The 17,582-nt window shown below is 33.7% G+C and overlaps 1 non-coding gene across 1 annotated transcript; it reads right to left on the minus strand.

Moving 5' to 3' along the window:
* Positions 1 to 940: 940 nt before the first annotated feature.
* Positions 941 to 1,047, minus strand: LOC120068913 (small nucleolar RNA R71). The gene has a single exon (XR_005479394.1). It is a non-coding gene; the product is annotated as a small nucleolar RNA R71 (small nucleolar RNA).
* Between the last annotated feature and the right edge of the window lie 16,535 nt (positions 1,048 to 17,582).

Raw genomic sequence — 17,582 nt, forward strand, 5'->3', positions numbered from 1 at the left:
AAAGACAATAATTCGGAATTTTATTTCTAGAATTAGTTAAATGGTATTGCTTAATTCCATGATTAACCTAAGTATTGTTCAATGAAGTATGTAATGAAAACCAACACCCTAGTACACTCTTTAATTCTTAAATTACATTTGTTTGTCTTGTTATCTTGTTTTATTGCAATACAATCAAAACATTACTCAATTTGGCTTTCCAATTCCCTAGCTAAAATCGATACGGTTCTAAATAGATAAGTAATAATTGTTTGCTTGATCCCTAAGGATGATATGTGGCCGCTAAAGTTGTTTTAATATATTATAACTTGACCACGTTCGCTTGCACGTAATTATTCATATCAAGTATTTGGCACTGTTCTCGGGGATTAAAATAACGATTTTTTCTTACTATTCAAGAATTGGAGAAATTTTAGACTAAGGCTTATCTTTGTGCTAACTTTGTTGGAGTTTTCTTTTATGCATGCCTAGTGATAAGGGCACACCTCTTTTGCCTCTTGATCCTAAGATTGAACATACGTTTAGGAGAAACCTTAGAGACAAGTAAGAAGTGAAGAAATGATGGTCGAAAAGTGAAAAAGGGCATTAGGGATTATTTCCAACCACCCTTTTCCCTAGCTCAGCCCGGGATTATGAATGCACCTATAAATGCATACAACTTTAAGTTGAGACCAGGGTTGATTCAAATGGAAAAGGACATTGCTTTTAGAGGACGCACTATTGAAGATCCTCATAAGCATCTAAGATAATTCTTTGAAATTTGTGGGATGACAACAATTAATGGAGTGTCCAATGATGCCATAAAAATGAGATAATTTCGTTTCTCTTTGCAGGATTGAGCTAAGGACGGCTTGAATCAATTCCACTACAGAGCATTGGAACATGGGATGAACTAGTTCAAGTCTTTTTGAACAAGTACTTTCCGCCCACAAAATCTTCCAAATTGAGATATGAGATTGTATTTTTTCTCAACAACCCGATAAACATCTATATGAATGTTGGGAGAGATACAAGGACTTATTGAGAAGATGCCCACAACATGGATATCCCAGTTGGTTGCAAATTCAATTATTTTACGATGAGTTGAATGGTAACACTAAATCCCTTCTAGATGCTATTGCTGAGGGATCGATCTTTGGAAAAACTGCTATTGAGTCTTATGCTATCTTGGAGGACATTGCCATTACGAGTTATAATTGGTTAAGTGACAGAGATTCCACCACCAAAACTGCTGAAGTATATGGAATTGATGAAGTAAGTGTTATTCAGGCTCAATTGACCATAATTACTAACACTTTGTCTAAATTGGTTGCTTCTCAAGTAGCTATGGTGTTGGTTTAAGGAAACACACAGCAAAAGAAAACAGGATCATTAAGCATTCTAATTCCTCAATTTTGACATCAAATTAAGTATGTTCATAGGGTATCAAGAGGGTTTTATTACATATCTTTGAAGATCTTCTTCAGACTCGAAAATCAGTTGCAATATTCTCCAAATCTTATTGTAGACCACCACTAGAGCTTTCCTACATTCTCTAGTAACCTTAGACTGAATTGTGGGACTCAAAACAAGTAAGAATTTAGGGAAATATGTGGAGAAAGTCACTGGTTTATAAGCTTAGAAGAACGCTTCTTCAGCCTTGAGACATCAGCATTTGCATGATCTATTTCACTCAATCAAGAGTGTATTAATGAAGGAGCTTCATGCAATCTGAATGCATGAAATAATTCCAGCTCAACCTTCATTTTTTAGCTGTAAAGTGGGAATGGAAAGTGATTAACCTCTTTGCTTGAAAGTGGGGAAATCTCATATTAGGATTTTTCTCAATTTTCAATTTCCCTTTTGTTTTTTAAATTTATTTTCAAAATCAAAACTTTTTCCAATTTTAATTATTAAGTAAAATTAAAATTTTATTAATTTTACAAAAATTAATTTGATAATCAATTTTTCTATAAAATTAATAATTAATAATTAATTAAATAATTTAATTAATTCTATTAATATTAAATTAATCACCAATTCCATTACATGAATCCCTATTCATGAAATTAATATTTAAATCATATTTAAATATTAATCGATTCACCAATTCCGTTTAATTCTAAAATTAAATGTGTAACTATATCACATATAATTACTAATTCTCTTAATTCGAATTTGAACGATTCAAAATAACTTATCACGTTATTTTAAGCCTTATTCCATTTGTGAGCTAGCAGAAGAACCTAATGGACCTACAGATCATGGGCTCCAACGATTCTAGATTAATTAGCTAAACTCTTTACACCGAATTAACCCTCATTCGTTAACTATCGAATCACTCCACTAAAGCCTAGTAGTTACACTCCCCTCACTATAGATATGTTGTGTCCATTCGATATAACCATAATTAGTAATTTAACCCTTCACAGGTTGTTCGTAATAACGGTTAGGTCAAATGACTATTCTAGCCCCAAGATTACCTCTTGTTCCTTAAGTTCCACCGATCCTCTCATGAACAAATTTGTTTGTGATCCAATCAATAAACAGAATCTCTCTTGGGCCAATGAGAGGGTGGGGCCTCTTGTTTAAGAGCCGGAGTCAACACTTAAGGGAACAACCTCTCTACTATCCCTAAAAGCAGGTAGGAGTGAATTCCATCTAGCACCCTATGTACCCATCTATCTACCCGGTCTCTTACCCCTGGAATAGGAGGCTTATTGAGTCGGTGTTATTGAACCAACCCTCATCTATGTAAATCTAAGGATAATCCTGAATAAACAGGACTTCATAGTTAGCTCAGGATTAAGGTCAAGTTACCTAGGTCATTGCTATGAAATAATTGGTCTTAAATGGTAAACAGCGTTATAAAGTAAGAGTGATTTATTTCTCGGTCTGATCTTGTGCAAACTCATTGCACAGGACGCTCCCACTCCTCATGTCGCTATATGAACAAATCAGGATCACTTTATTTGTAGCACTTTGTAACTCCTTGTAACAACTATAGAGTGAGTCGCATCCGATTGTGTTACTAGAATAAGGCACCCAACCTTATTCATATACTATAAATTATTTTAACTATTTATTCGAACCTAATCCACTCTTATTTCTCTACATAAAGTTCAAGTATTCATATAAAAGCCATGGATCTTAGTTTATTGATTTTAGTCTTTATAAGTGTAATTTACAAATTCAATAACAACTTTATTGAAGAAATATTAAATAACATCTTTATTGATAATAAAAAAATGTTTAATCTTACAAACTGTGAGTTTTAGGACATACAACCTAACATGGCAGTAAAATCTCAACAAATTTGTGCACAGAAGAGTGAGATGGCCAATTATATTGACAGAGGACATTATAGAGGGCACAAACGAATTCCTATTCACTATCATCCTAGTTTAAGAAATCATGAGAATTTTTCCTATGCTAACAATAAGAATCTTTTGCAAGCACCACCTGGATTCTCTGGTGTAGAACTATAAAATGTAGAAAATAAGTCTTCTTTAGAGCAGGAAGTTGGAATTTGTAAAGGAGTCTAGAGAAAGAACTACAAATTTAGAGACCACAGTTCAAGCTCATGGGAAGACAATTCAGAACATGGAAGTGCATCTTAGACAAATTGTCACTTCCCTTCAAACAATGCAAAAAGGTAGATTCCACAGTTATCCTGAGAAGAATCCAAAGAAGGAATGTAAATCTTTGACATTGAGGAGTGGGAAAAAGTTGGCCACTTGTTTAAGAGATGATGATGACAATGAACCTCTTGAAAAAAGAAATGGAAAAGCTCAATGATGAATCCAGTGAAATACAAGAATTTGAGGAAGTTGCTAAGGAATTGCAACCAAAGGAAAAGGTAAGTGAACCATAATCATCTTCAAGTAAGCCTTCTACACCTATACCTTTTGTGCCTAATAATATTCCTTATCCTCAAAGGTTCCAGAAAAAAGAAGTTAGATGAGCAATTTTCCAAGTTTCTAGAGATTTTTAAAAAATTGCATATTAACATTCCCTTCATTGAAGCATTAGCATGAATACCTAATTATGTCAAATTCATGAAAGATATTTTATCAAAGAAAAATAAATTCGAACAGTATGAGATGATTGGTTGGACAGAGGAATGCAGTTTCATCTTACAAAAAAAAGCTTCCTCAAAAATTAAAAGATCCAGAGAGTTTTACAATCTTTTGCACTATTGGCTCTCTATCGGTTAAGAAAGCCTTATGTGATTTAGGTACTTCTATTAATCTTATGCCTCTGTCTATTTATAGGAAGCTTGGATTGAAGGAGGTGAAGCCTACCACAATTTCCTTACAAATGGCTGATAGATCTTTAGCATATCCACGGGGAATAGTTGAGGATATGCTTGTCAAGGTGGGCCAATTTATTTTTCCTATAGACTTTGTGATTCTGGACATGAAGGAGGATTTCGAGATTTCCATCATCTTGAGGAGACTTTTCTTAGCCAAAGGGAGAGCAAAAATTGATGTTGAGGAAGGTAAGTTGACTTTTAGAGTCAATAAAGATAAAGTAGCTTTTGGCATTTATCCATCCCTCAAAAGCTCTAGTAAGGTAAGTACATGTCATAGGATAAATACTAAAGATGAGAATCCTATTAAGAATGATTTTGTATATCCTCCTATGCCATCTTATATGAGTAAAAATGATAAATTTGTTGGTTTTGTGGCAATGATAATATGATTGTTGACCCTCCAATTGATTGTTATGATAAGTTATCTTTTAGGCATGGATATGATACTTTGATCTCGGGATGTGGAAGCATGAATGAGAGATATAAGCCATCATGGGATCCGACGTGATTTTGGGGTTTGGTCTAGCTCAAAGATATTAAACCAAGCACTTGTTGGAAGGCTTTTACTGTTTTATTTTTATTATTTTTTTTTCTTTTGTTGTTTTCTTTTTTTTAAAAAAAAAAATAGAGAGTCACTCATTTTTTCTCATATTTTTTAGGGTTTATTTTCAACATAAAGTAATCTTTCTACTAGCCTGTTTAGTGGACTTCCGCATGCACCTAGGCTTGTTTCTCTATGCTTTATTCTTTTCTTGCATTAAGGGCAATGCAAATTTCTATGTTCGAGGTGGGAGGTGTCCTTCGCACTTTTGTGTTTATTTGTTTATCCTGCTATGCATGTTTTGTTGGGCTTATCCTGCTTGCATGTTATGTTGAAAATTTGAATAAATTCTTTTTAAAGAAATTAACATGAATTGAGTTTTGAAAGTTTTTATGAGTTTTTTGTTGTGTGTTGTTAATGTTGACTGTCCATTTTAAAACTTGAATTATGCATGTTGAATGACTGATAGTGGAAATAGGATAGTAATATCTTGAAGTGTGATCTATTTGTGTCCCTCTTTGAGTTTCTCATATCATGAGCACGTAGTCACTTCGATTTAGAAATGTTAACTAAAACTTAAATCATGTTTAGTGTATTTGGTTGTCACTTCGAAAGGCCCCATCGGTTGGAGAGTGGATGACGTGATGGTTTGTAATGTTAGACTAAGAGGAAAGAAAAGAATATTTTATTAGCCTTTGAAAATAATATAGTGATCATTCATGTGCTTAAAAGAAAGATTTTATTTTATGCTTTATAAACTTGTAATGTGTATACATGGATGGGGGTAAAAAGAACTACCTTCCTGTGATCAGTTAGAACACCTAGAAATTGATTGGGTATAGTTCCCTGCAGTGAGTGTGTGAAAGCTAGTACCCCTAGATAAAATGATGCAAGTTTTAAAATCCCGGATTCTAATTAAGGCATCTTAGTGGATATATTACTTTCTTGAAAATGTGGATACTTGATTATTAGTGCACGAGTAAGAGTAGGGGAAAACTGGAGAAGCTTTCTTGGGGAAGCTTTCTTGAGCTTAACTCTAGTTTTTTTAGTTTTAAATTGAATGTGACTTGCACAAACATGGGAGATGATTATATTTGGCTATGGAAAACGATAACGATAGACTTGCTTGAATGTTTCTGCTTGAGTTCTCAACTAACTATTCTCTAAGGCATGAATCACTAACACACTTATTTAAAACTTTCCTATTTTCTTGTTTCTTCTTTGTTCAGGATTAGCAAAATCTTAAGTTTGAGATGGTGAAACGCATGTAAAATATGCATTATTTTCTTGAGATTTAGGATTTTTTTAATGTATTTTTATCATATTTGACGTGTTTGCTAGTGATTTCCAGGATTTATGATCGAGAAGTGATTTCCAGAAGTGATTTCCAGGATTTATGATCGAGAAGTGATTTCCAGAACTCTTTGTTTTAGAATGTTGTTGGATTTACATATGGATTTGAATTAATACTTAGGAATTGTATGGAATTACAAAACTCTTTATCTTTTAATTTTACTATTTTTAATTTTTATTGATTGGTCATCAATGAGTGTAGATTGAATGTTCAACTCGGTAGATTGACCTATCATATGCGTAGTTAGAAGAGTAGTAAAAGTTGATGATGACAACGTTTAATGTTATAGATTTTAATTTGATATCAAGATGTTAGTTATCATTTAAGATTGCATGAGAAAGAATTGTTTTTGAGAGACAATAATCAAAATTTAGTTTCTAGACTTAGATAAATGGTATTCTTAATTCCATGATTGACCTAAGTATTATTCAGTGAAGTATGTAGTGAAAACCGACACCCTAGAACACTCTTTAATTCTGAAATTACATTTGTTCTCTTGTTATCTTGTTTTATTGCAATTGAATCAAAACATTACTCGATTTGACTTTCCAATTCCCTTGCTAAAATCGATACAGTTCTAAATAGATAAGTAATAACTATTTATTTGATCCCTGAGGATGATACTTGGCCTCTTAAGCTATTTTAATATATTATAACTTGACCATGTTCGCTTGTGCGTAATTATTCACATCATTTGTCTGATTGGGGGAGTTATAACATAGCTACACGAGAAGGAATGATTCCTTCTCGTTGTTAGGGTAAGTAGATAAATTGCTCCTTTAAGGGCTGATTCTAGGTCTTGAACAATGTGGTACCATACCCTCTCCTGAGCCGAGAAGGGTTAGGTTATATTTGGACTATGATTAATTGTTCATCAGAGGAATTAGTGGTACTTAAGGAGTTAGATGTAACTATAGGGATAAAATAGTAATTTTGACACAGAGTAATTTGTGAAGGGTCAATGCACTGTTGGTTGAATTTATCCAACGAACACAAAAATATATCTATAGTGCGAAGAGTGTAATTGTCCATCTTTAGTGGAGTGATCGGCAATTAATGAAGGTCGATTAATTTAATTAATAAATCTTGCATCATTGGAGCTTGAATCTATTGGTCCATAAGATCCTTAGTTAGCTCAATAAGGATTAATGATAATCAAATTAATTTTTGATTAATTTTAATTGTTCAAATTAATAAAGAGAATTAATTGTATATGATACTGAAGGGATCGGATCCCGCAGCGGAAGCGTTGTGATCATCTTGTATCCCACAATTAGATTTTTACATAAACAAATTCAATATACTAAAATAGAATATAAACATGTAATATAGCATGCTTTAGGGAAAAAGATTGTGACCATTCTTTCCTTTCTAAATTCCTAAGTTTCACGAACAAACCTCTTTAAGTTCCAATGAACGGATCCTCTAACAATCTTGATCACGAACGATTTCTTGAACAATCTCGAACACTACCACGAGAGTAACCTCGTTATTCTCTAGGATTCCAATAGAGGGATAAGTGATATCCAACTATTGGGAGAGGGAAAAGAGAAAAGAGTTTTGGAGAGTAGTGAGGATTCTCTTTTTAGCTTAAGAAAAATTTTGCACAATAACACTTGTGTGTTGTGTATTGTCAATGTGTCCCGAAAGGCCCGTATGGAGGTCTTTATATAGAGAAAGGTCAAGCCCTTTTCCTAATCCTTTTCATGTTTCCCTTTTCTACAATTAATTAATTAATTAATACTTATTTAATTAATTAGCTCAATTAATTAAACAACACTTATTTAATTAATTTGCACAATTAAATAACACTTATTTAATTTAATTTTCACATTAATTAAATAACTATTTATACATTAAATCCAATTTAATGTGTGTATATATATATATATATATATATATATATATATATATATATTTAATTATCATAAACATCGTATATATGTGCAATAACTGTCTATTAATTAATTCTTTGTGAATCTAATTCTCTTAAATTAATTAGTTGAATCTTATTTAAATATTACTTTCTAATTTAATGTGAATTATAGATCATATTCATAATCAATTATATATTAATCACATTAATATATGGTTTCCTAAAATTAATTTGAACAATTCAAATCATCCCTTTTAAATATCTTCTAGTGAGCTAACAAGGGGACTTGGTAGACCTGTAGATCAAAAACTCTAATGATATGAGATTAATTGGCTAAACTCATTAACCAAGTTAATCAATATCCGTTAACGGTGGGTACACTTCACTAAAGACCTACAATTGCACTATTCTCACTACATATATATTTTTTGTGTCCATGGTTATAGACCAATAACAGTAAGTTAGTCCTTCACGAGTGTTCATAACTCCAACTAAATCAAATTACCGTTTACCCTTGTAACCAATTCCAAATAGCTTAATTCGTAAATCAGCAATGGCTACTGCCACATTGTTTTCACAATATAAGGTGAGGGGTAAGTCCATATTTGGAACCAATTCCAAATCGCTTAGGAACTTCCTAAGCCAAACTGCTTTCTTTGCTACTTCAAAGCAGCTATATACTCAACTTCCATAATAAAATCTGCAATACATCCTTGCTTAATGCTACGCCACACTACAGCTCTCCCGTTTAGGGTAAACACTGATCTTGACGTGGATTTCCTAGAATCCTTATCAGTTTGGAAATCAAAATCAGTATATCCTATAAGGATTAAATCCTTAGCTCCATATAGCATCTTATAGTCACTCGTTCTCCTAAGATACTTGAGGATGTTCTTAACTACAGTCCAGCAGTTTAACTCTGGATTGGGCTAGTATCTACTGACTATTCCCATTGCATAAAAAATGTCTGACCTAGTGTAGAACCTAGCATACATTAAGCTGCCCATAGCTAAGGCGTAGGAAATACGTCTCATATCCTCAACTTTTTGAGGTGTCTTAGGACACTGTTCATTAGACAAGTGAACCCCGTGCCTGAAAGGTAATTGGTACACAGGTTTTGATGTTCTTGAAATAAGCATGTGGACAAATATGGATAATGATGAATGCAAGCTCATGTTGCCATAAACTTGTTGACTTGGAATGGAAATGGAATGTGGATGATGTGTTATGCTTATTCAGAATTTATGCGATACTACTTCTAGATGTATGCGTTATTAATGGAATGCTTGTAGTATGCTATGTGTTGTCACAAGTTTCCTTGCATTGAAACCAAGTATAATTCCAGTGCAAGTTTCTCAGAGTGATCCGAGGTCGAACACAGGGATTTCTTAGTTAATGCGTTACGTTCGTGATATATCAACCAGGGGTTTTTCAATTAATAAAAGTTATGTTTATACAGGTATTTAAAGTTGTGGTAAAGTAAAATTGTGCGATAAAGTAAAGTTGCGATAATAAAATAAAGTGCGATAAAAGTAAACCTAAGCTATTATGATACAAGATACAGGATACATGATACATGATACTGAGTTTGAGACTGACTGTGAAGATTATACAAAGGGTCGTATTATGCGGTGGCAAGTCTTTATGTATGAAACAAAAATAGAAAAGATAACTAGTATAAACATCGAAAGTTATTAATTGCGTTAAAGACATAACTATGGTTTCGCTTTCCTTTGGCATACATCTCTCGGTGATCGACCGTGTTCCCACATCTCTGTGGTGAAATAGGGATGAACGTAATGAACGCAAGGTTGTTTCCATCTCTGGAAGTACTTCTCGCTTTAGTTAATGCATTCTTCCAACCTTCTCTCGACAGGAGGAATGGCATCTTCACTTCTGCTCTCACAGGTGAAGATGTCGTCTAGCATGCTTTAGCTAAACATGTTTATTTCCTTAACACAGATTAATTTACTTGTTAGATTCATGCTAATTACCAGGGGATTAAGAAAACATCATGGAGAAAGCAATTCATGGAGGAACGAAAATAGACAGAAAGATGGAGATGGAAATAATCATGACATTCAATACTAATATTTAGCGTCTGATACATGGTGTGAATGATAGACTAAGAAGACAAATACAATTGATGATAAAGAGATAGAAACAAATACAGAAGAGTGCCAACGTCTTGACACAGATCTGGATGGTGGATTTTCTTATCGATGTATGGAATGGATGAAGAGAAGAGCTTCCATCTCGGGTTTGCTCGTCCAGTAGAAGTGACCTTGGTACAGAGCTTCAATGGCAAGGATTGAAAGGATTTGTCCTGAGACTCACCTCTTGTTCTTGTCTCTTAAATCTTCCCGGATCTTCTCTGATTAGGCTCTTCAGACCAGTCTTTCTCTCAATATACAAATATCAAAATATGCCCGTATCAAGTATATATTCAAATAGAATTTCAAAAGCTATTTATAGGCTCAGCTTTGACTCTCTGCAGTGTGGACCCCACTTTATTGTATGGTAATTCCGAAAATGGTGGAGTGAATATTCCTTCTGTTACGCGATCAATCCCGTCAAAAATGCACAACGGTTAACTGTACATGTGTCTAGATCCTCCGCAATTGCATTGCTCTTTTGCATCTTCGATCGTTTTTCCGCATGCGCTGTTGTTTTTTTTATTACCGCATGCGATTGAAGTTGCATTGATCGTAAAGCTCTTGATTAATTGTCGCATGCGCCGTCATTGCATTGATCGTCTATTCATTTCTGAATGATTAGCGCAATGCGACGTAGATGCATTGTTCTTTTTATCTTGAGCCATGAACGCATGTGGTGACTTGATTTCCTACAAAACAGACTTGAAATATTCTTTTCTACCATCGTAATTGTGTCAGTGGGTGTATTGACAACAATTTATAATTCTTGCATTTCTTAGCTAATTCCCATACAATTGACACAACTTTCCTTCCTTTTGGCCGCAATATCTAAATAAAGCAGTATAAATAACTTGTATTTCTAAAAGTTATCACACCCCCAAATTTAGATATATGCTTGTCCTCAAGTATATATTCTACTAAGGCAATAATGCTCAATTCTTATCCTAAATTTTGCGTCTATTGGTTGCTTCGTATGCTCCACCTAGGCACATTACTTAATATCTCAATTTTCTTTCTATCCTTGAAAATTTCTAACAAAACCCTACTTTATTCTTCTATACTACAAATTTCTACTCAAAAATGCTTTTCTAGCTTTAAAAGAATGTTTACCTCTTCTTGTCAAAACAACTTGATGCGTCTAGATGCGGTGGTCAAACTTTGCGTCATTTATTAGAGACTATTAATCATGGTTACACCCTTCGTTTTGGCTTGTTCCCACGGGTGTCATGCGAACATCCAACTACGGTTATGTGCCAATCTCAACTTAACTCATGAATTTCAGAGGAGTTGTCTTTTGTTTCTTTTATTTTTCTTTCTCATTTTTTTCTTCTCTTTTCATATTGCGTTGTTCTTGGAAACCCACATTCGTTTTGGCTTGCTCCCAGGGGTGTCATGCGAACATCCAACTACGAGCAGGCTCCTTTCACAACTTAACTCTTATCAGGTTGGGATTGTTTTTTAGGTTTCCCTTGCGCTGACATTGGAGTTTATATGAGTTTTTTTTTTTTTTGGAAATGATTTTTGAAATGATGACCGCATTTTTCTTAATGACCGCATCACTTGATCTCATCTGCTCAGACCTTCCCCACCCTCAAATTTAGAGATGCGTAAGGTCTTCATTGTGTTGTTTGGACAGAATAGACAAACACTTAAACAAAATTTCAAAAAGAAGGTTTGAGCAGAATTTTGAAGGATAAAAGGTAAAGCATTGCTATAGCTATGAATTAACTTAGTGTTAGTCAGAAAATACAAAGTGTGGGAAATGTTACTAAGTGTATGCATATTATACATCATGGCAGCGCAATGAATAATGCAAAAGGAAAGATTAAGAATATCGCAAAGTTGACAAAGGATGATTAAAAAAAAAAAAAAAAAAGGCTATTGCGTACGTGAAAGAAATGCTACTTAGTTGTATTGAAAATTAACTAAGTATACAAAGAATTACAATTAACGCAATACAAAAATTTGAAGTACGTACAAAGAATCAAAGAATTTAGATAAACCTTGAAAAATAATGAATTACAGTTATCTTTTGAATTTGATTCAGACGGGTGCACGATTAAAAATTATACCGCGCTTCCATTAATGCAAACACATTTTTGCTGAGGACGGGCAATAACGCATGTATTCCCGCAACACACCCCTTAACTCAACGCGTTTCTGGAGAACAGGCACACGGTATTTCTACCAGCGCAACACTACCTCAACATAGTGCATTTTTGCTAAGGACGGGCTAAGAACACATACGATAATTATCATAAACATCGTATGTATATGTGCAATACCTCTTTATTAATTAATCATTTGTGAATCTAATTCTCTTCAATTAATTAATTGAATCTTATTCAAATATTACTTTCCAATTTAATTTGAATTATAAATCATATCCATAATCAATTATATATTGATCACATTAATATATGGATTCCTCAAATTAATTTGAACAATTCAAATCATCCCCCTTAAATATCCTCTAGTGAGCTAACAATGGAACCTGGTTGACCTATAGATCAGAAGCTCCAACGATATGAGATTAATTGGCTAAACTCATTAACCAAGTTAATCAATATTCGTTATCTGTGAGTACACTCCACTAAAGACCCACAGTGGCACTCTTCTGACTACAGATATATTTCTGTGTCTACGGATATAGACCAATAATAGCAAGTTAGTCCTTCACGAGTGTTCGTCACTCCAACTGGGTCCAATTACTATTTTACCCTTGAGTTACCTCTGACTTCTTAAGTACCAATGCTCCTCTAATGAATAAACTGTTTATGGTCCAACCAATAAACATAAACCCCTCTTGGGCCAATGAGAGGGTACGGCTCTTTGTTCAAGTCCCAGAGACACTATTTAAGGGAACACTCATCTACTTACCGTTAAGACGGGAAGAAGTGAATTCCATCTTGTATTATTATGTTCCCAAATCCCAACTCAATCTTGTGCCTAAAATGCTAGGCATATTTGGTCGGCGAACTGGCCATCCTCACCCATACAAATCAAAGGACAATCCCTCATGAACAAGAGTATAATATACTTAGGATTAAGTCTAAATTGCCTAGGCCATCTTATTAAAATATGAACCTAACTAGTTAACGGTGTTACATCTAGTGATTACTATTTCACAGTCGGGTCTTATGCAAACTCATTGCAAAGGATATCCTCACTCGCATGTCAATATACAAACGCGTTGGATCATTGTGTTTGTATCAAATACAAAGTGGGTTGTACCCATAGTGTTACCAGGATAAAGTACCAACATTATCCCTATACTATAGATCCTTCGGGTTGTATCTTGAACATTGATCCTTGTGTGTCTCAAATAAAAAAATGGACTTGTCCATCACCTTATATTGTGACAACAGCAGGGCAATAGTCATGTTGATTCTTTTACGAAGACTCTCTTTCGGTTAAAGTATTTGAGGGTCATCAAAAGAGTCTAATTTACAAGAAATATACATTGTATAATTTGGGGCAAGTGGAAGATGTGTAATGGGTATATGGATGTCCTAGTTTATTGTATTTATTTACAATAATTCCTCCATTTGGATTGTGTACAACTCACTGACTAGATTTTTTGTTCAAATGGGAGTTTGTTGAGTTTTATGCCTTAAAACTCGTAGATAATAAACATTATTAATTGATTGACATCAATAAAAAGTTATTGATGTTAATTCAATAAAGGTTATTGTTTGTGTTATTTGTCTATTTTGTCTTAATAACCCTAAATCCAATAAACTAACATCCAAGGTTGTCCTATGAGTCTTGAACTGTATGTGGAGACATACATAGATCAATGTTCAAGATACAATATAAAGGGTCTATAGTATAGGGATGAGGTTAGATACCTTATCCTGGTAACACTATGGATATGGCCCACTTTGTATTTGATACAAACTCAATGATCCATTGCGCTTATGTAGATGATACACGAGTGGGGGTATCCTATGCAATGAGTTTGCATAAGACTGGACCGCAAAATAGTAACCAGTAGATGTACCACAGTTAACTAGTTACGTTCCTATTTCAATTGGATGACCTAGGTAACTTAGATTTAATCCTGATTATATTATGAAATATTGTTCATGAGGGATTGTCCTTTGACTTGTATGGATGAGGGTGGCCAGATCGCCGACCCAATATGCCTACCATCTTGGGAACAAGATCAAGTGGGGAACTGGGAACATAACGATACAAGATGGAATTCACTCATTCCTGCCTTAAGAGTAAGTAGATGAGTGTTTCCTACAGTGATGTCTACGATACTTGAACAAAGGGCCCTACCCTTTCATTGGCCCGAGAGGGGTTTTTGTTTATTGGTTGAACAATAAATAAGCTGTTCATTAGAGAAGTACTGGTACTTAGGACTCAGAGGTAACCCAAGGGTAAAAGGATAATTTTACCCAGTTGGTGTTACGAACACTCGTGAATGACTAACTTGTTAGTATTGGTCTATATCCGTGGATACAGAAATATAACTATAGTGAGAAAAGTGCAGCTATGGGTCTTTAGTGGAGTGTACCCACAGTTAACAAATATTGATTAACTTGGTTAATAAGTTTAGCCAATTAGTCTCATATCGTTAGAGCTTCTAATCTATAAATTCATCAGGTCCCCTCGTTAGCTCACTAGAGGATACTTAAAAGGGATAATTTGAATTGTTTAAATTAATTTGAGGAAACTATATATTAATGTGATTAATATATAATTAATTATGGATATGATCCATAATTAAATTGAAAATTAATATTTGAATAAGATTCTAATTAATTAATTCAAGTGAATTAGATTCATAAAGAATTAATTAATAGAGAGGTATTGCACACATACATGCGATGTATATGATAATCAAATATATACATTAAATTGAGTTTAATGTATAATTGGTTATTTAATTATTGTGCAAATTAAAATTAAATAAGTGTTATTTAATTGTGCAAATAAAATAGCCGTCATTTAATTAAATGGGCTAGTTAATTAAATTTAATTAAATAAGTGTTATTTAATTAATTTCAAAAAAGAAAAATATATATTAGGAAAAGGAAAATATATTAGGGAAAGGACTTGGCCCTTCCCTATATAAAGACCTCTTTATTGACGTTTGCAAAACACACACTACAGTCTCATTGTGGAGAAACTCTGACAATACACAACTCCTTAGTGTTATTGTGTAGAATTTTCTCTAAGCCTCTCTACTCGAAAAAGAACACTATTCTCCTCTTTCTCTCTCAATAGCTGGGTACCATCTATCCTCTATTAGAATCCTAGGAGAATGACGAGGTTTATTTCGTGGTAATGTTCGAGATCGTTCAAAGAGTTGTTCGTGATCAAGATCGTTTAGAGATTCGTTTGTTGGAACCTTGGAGAGACTTGTTCGTGGCATTAGGGAATCTACAAAGGTAAGAATCTTTCTAATCCTTTCCCTAAAAGCATGCTAATTTATATGTTTATTTATTCTGTTTGGTGTAACGATTTTTTTTAATGTAAAATCGAATCGCGGGATGCAAAACGTGCCGTGTCGAAATGCTTCCACTGCGAGATTCAATCCCTTTCAACCTCCACATACAATTCAAGACTCATAAAGCAACCTTGGATGTTAGTTTATTGGATTTAGGGTTATTAAGAAGACAGACAACACAAACAATAACATTCATTAAATTAACATCTATAATTGTTTATTAATGACGGTCAATTAATAACATTTAATATCTATGAGTTTTAGGGCATAATACCCAACAAATACAATTAATATAATGTATGTGTTACATTATAATATAAATTTTTAATGAGAGATATAAATATTTGAATATGATTCAAATATTGATTAGATGAATGTGATCCATATAAAAACTATAAGTTAAAATTCATATGAATATGATTCATATTACTACTATAGGTTATAATGAGAGATAATCTAATATAAATTATTTTATATGTGATATAATATAAACTATAGGTTATATGTTATATGTGATATGATATATTGTTTAATATTCATATATACTAAATTAGTTAATATATATATTAAAAATTCATAATTTTGAATTTTGAAAATAAACTCCCAGAGGGGGTTATTTTCAAATTAAAGGAGGGAGTTATTGGATAACTCCCTCGGCCACTCTCATTACGTGATAATAGAATCACAAAGGTTTCTATCATCTGCATCATGATCTTTCTCCATATTTTTGTGACTTCTTTGTGTTCTTCTCTCAAGAAAAAGAAAACTCTTCCCATCACCAAAATTAAATAGAAGACCACACACTCTCTGTTGATTCTATCCTTGAGAAAAACGAGGAAGACATTGTGGTAGTGTTCGAATTCCAACCTTGTTGTTGTGTTTATGGTTGATCTGATCGTGAGGAGAAGATCAAGTCCGTGCTATGAACAGGAGAGGAAGTGAAAAAATGTTTCTTCAAGGGTTAGTATTATGTTTCCCTCTTTCCTCTTTAATTTCACAGTAGAAAAGCATGCTTAGTTCTTTTGTTTATCCATATTTCTGTCACTTTGTATATTCAAGTTTTGTAAAAATAAAAACTGAAGACATATGGCATTCGATTGCTTTCGCTTTAGGGAATTAAAATCCCTTCAATTGGTACCTGAGTCAAATCGTGTATTTGATCTTTGTTTTCTTACTTGAATTCAAAGTTTTGGTGGGATTTAAGTTCTACATTGTGAATGTATTATGGTTTTACACATGGATGTTTCAAAAATGGGCATAGTTTACTGCTTTGTTTCAAATTGGTTTGTAAGGACCCAATGTTTTGGGCATTTATTTCTTGCAATCAAGACTGTAAGTCCATGTCACTTATGGTGAAGAGCTTATTAAGATTTCAGCTTCAATTTGGAGAAATTTGGAGTAAGGACAAAGCAACAAGGATGAAGGATCGAAGTAGAGGAAGCATTCTGCCCTAGAACGTAAAGCACAGCATAGCAGCACTGTGCATCACGCTATATGGCAGAATGCCTAGTATAGCTACGCTCGACAGCAGCGTGATGCGTTGTAAATGTGATGCGATTATGATGTATGTTTGCGGTAATGAGCTATGTGTTGCACATGCAAGTTTTCCTAATAAAGCCCGAATATAAATCTCACTAGGTTTTCTAGTAAGTCCAAGGTCGAACACAGGGACTACTGAGTTACTATGCGATAGTGAATTTGATTCCTTTGCGATGACAAAAACAAATAAGTTGGTTGGTATTTTGTTTAAGTATAAATCCTATGCGATAGTTTCGAGTGAAGAGTAGATGAATCAAGAATTATAATGAGTATGTGATGAATGGGTTGAGAAGAGATTTAGCTAACACTTCCTAAGATTGCGTTCAAGTTATGCGATCATGCTACACACACACAACAGCAT

Source organism: Benincasa hispida, chromosome 12 (assembly GCF_027475165.1).
Source record: "Benincasa hispida cultivar pf3 chromosome 12, pf3_genome.v1.1, whole genome shotgun sequence".
NCBI lineage: Eukaryota > Viridiplantae > Streptophyta > Magnoliopsida > Cucurbitales > Cucurbitaceae > Benincasa > Benincasa hispida.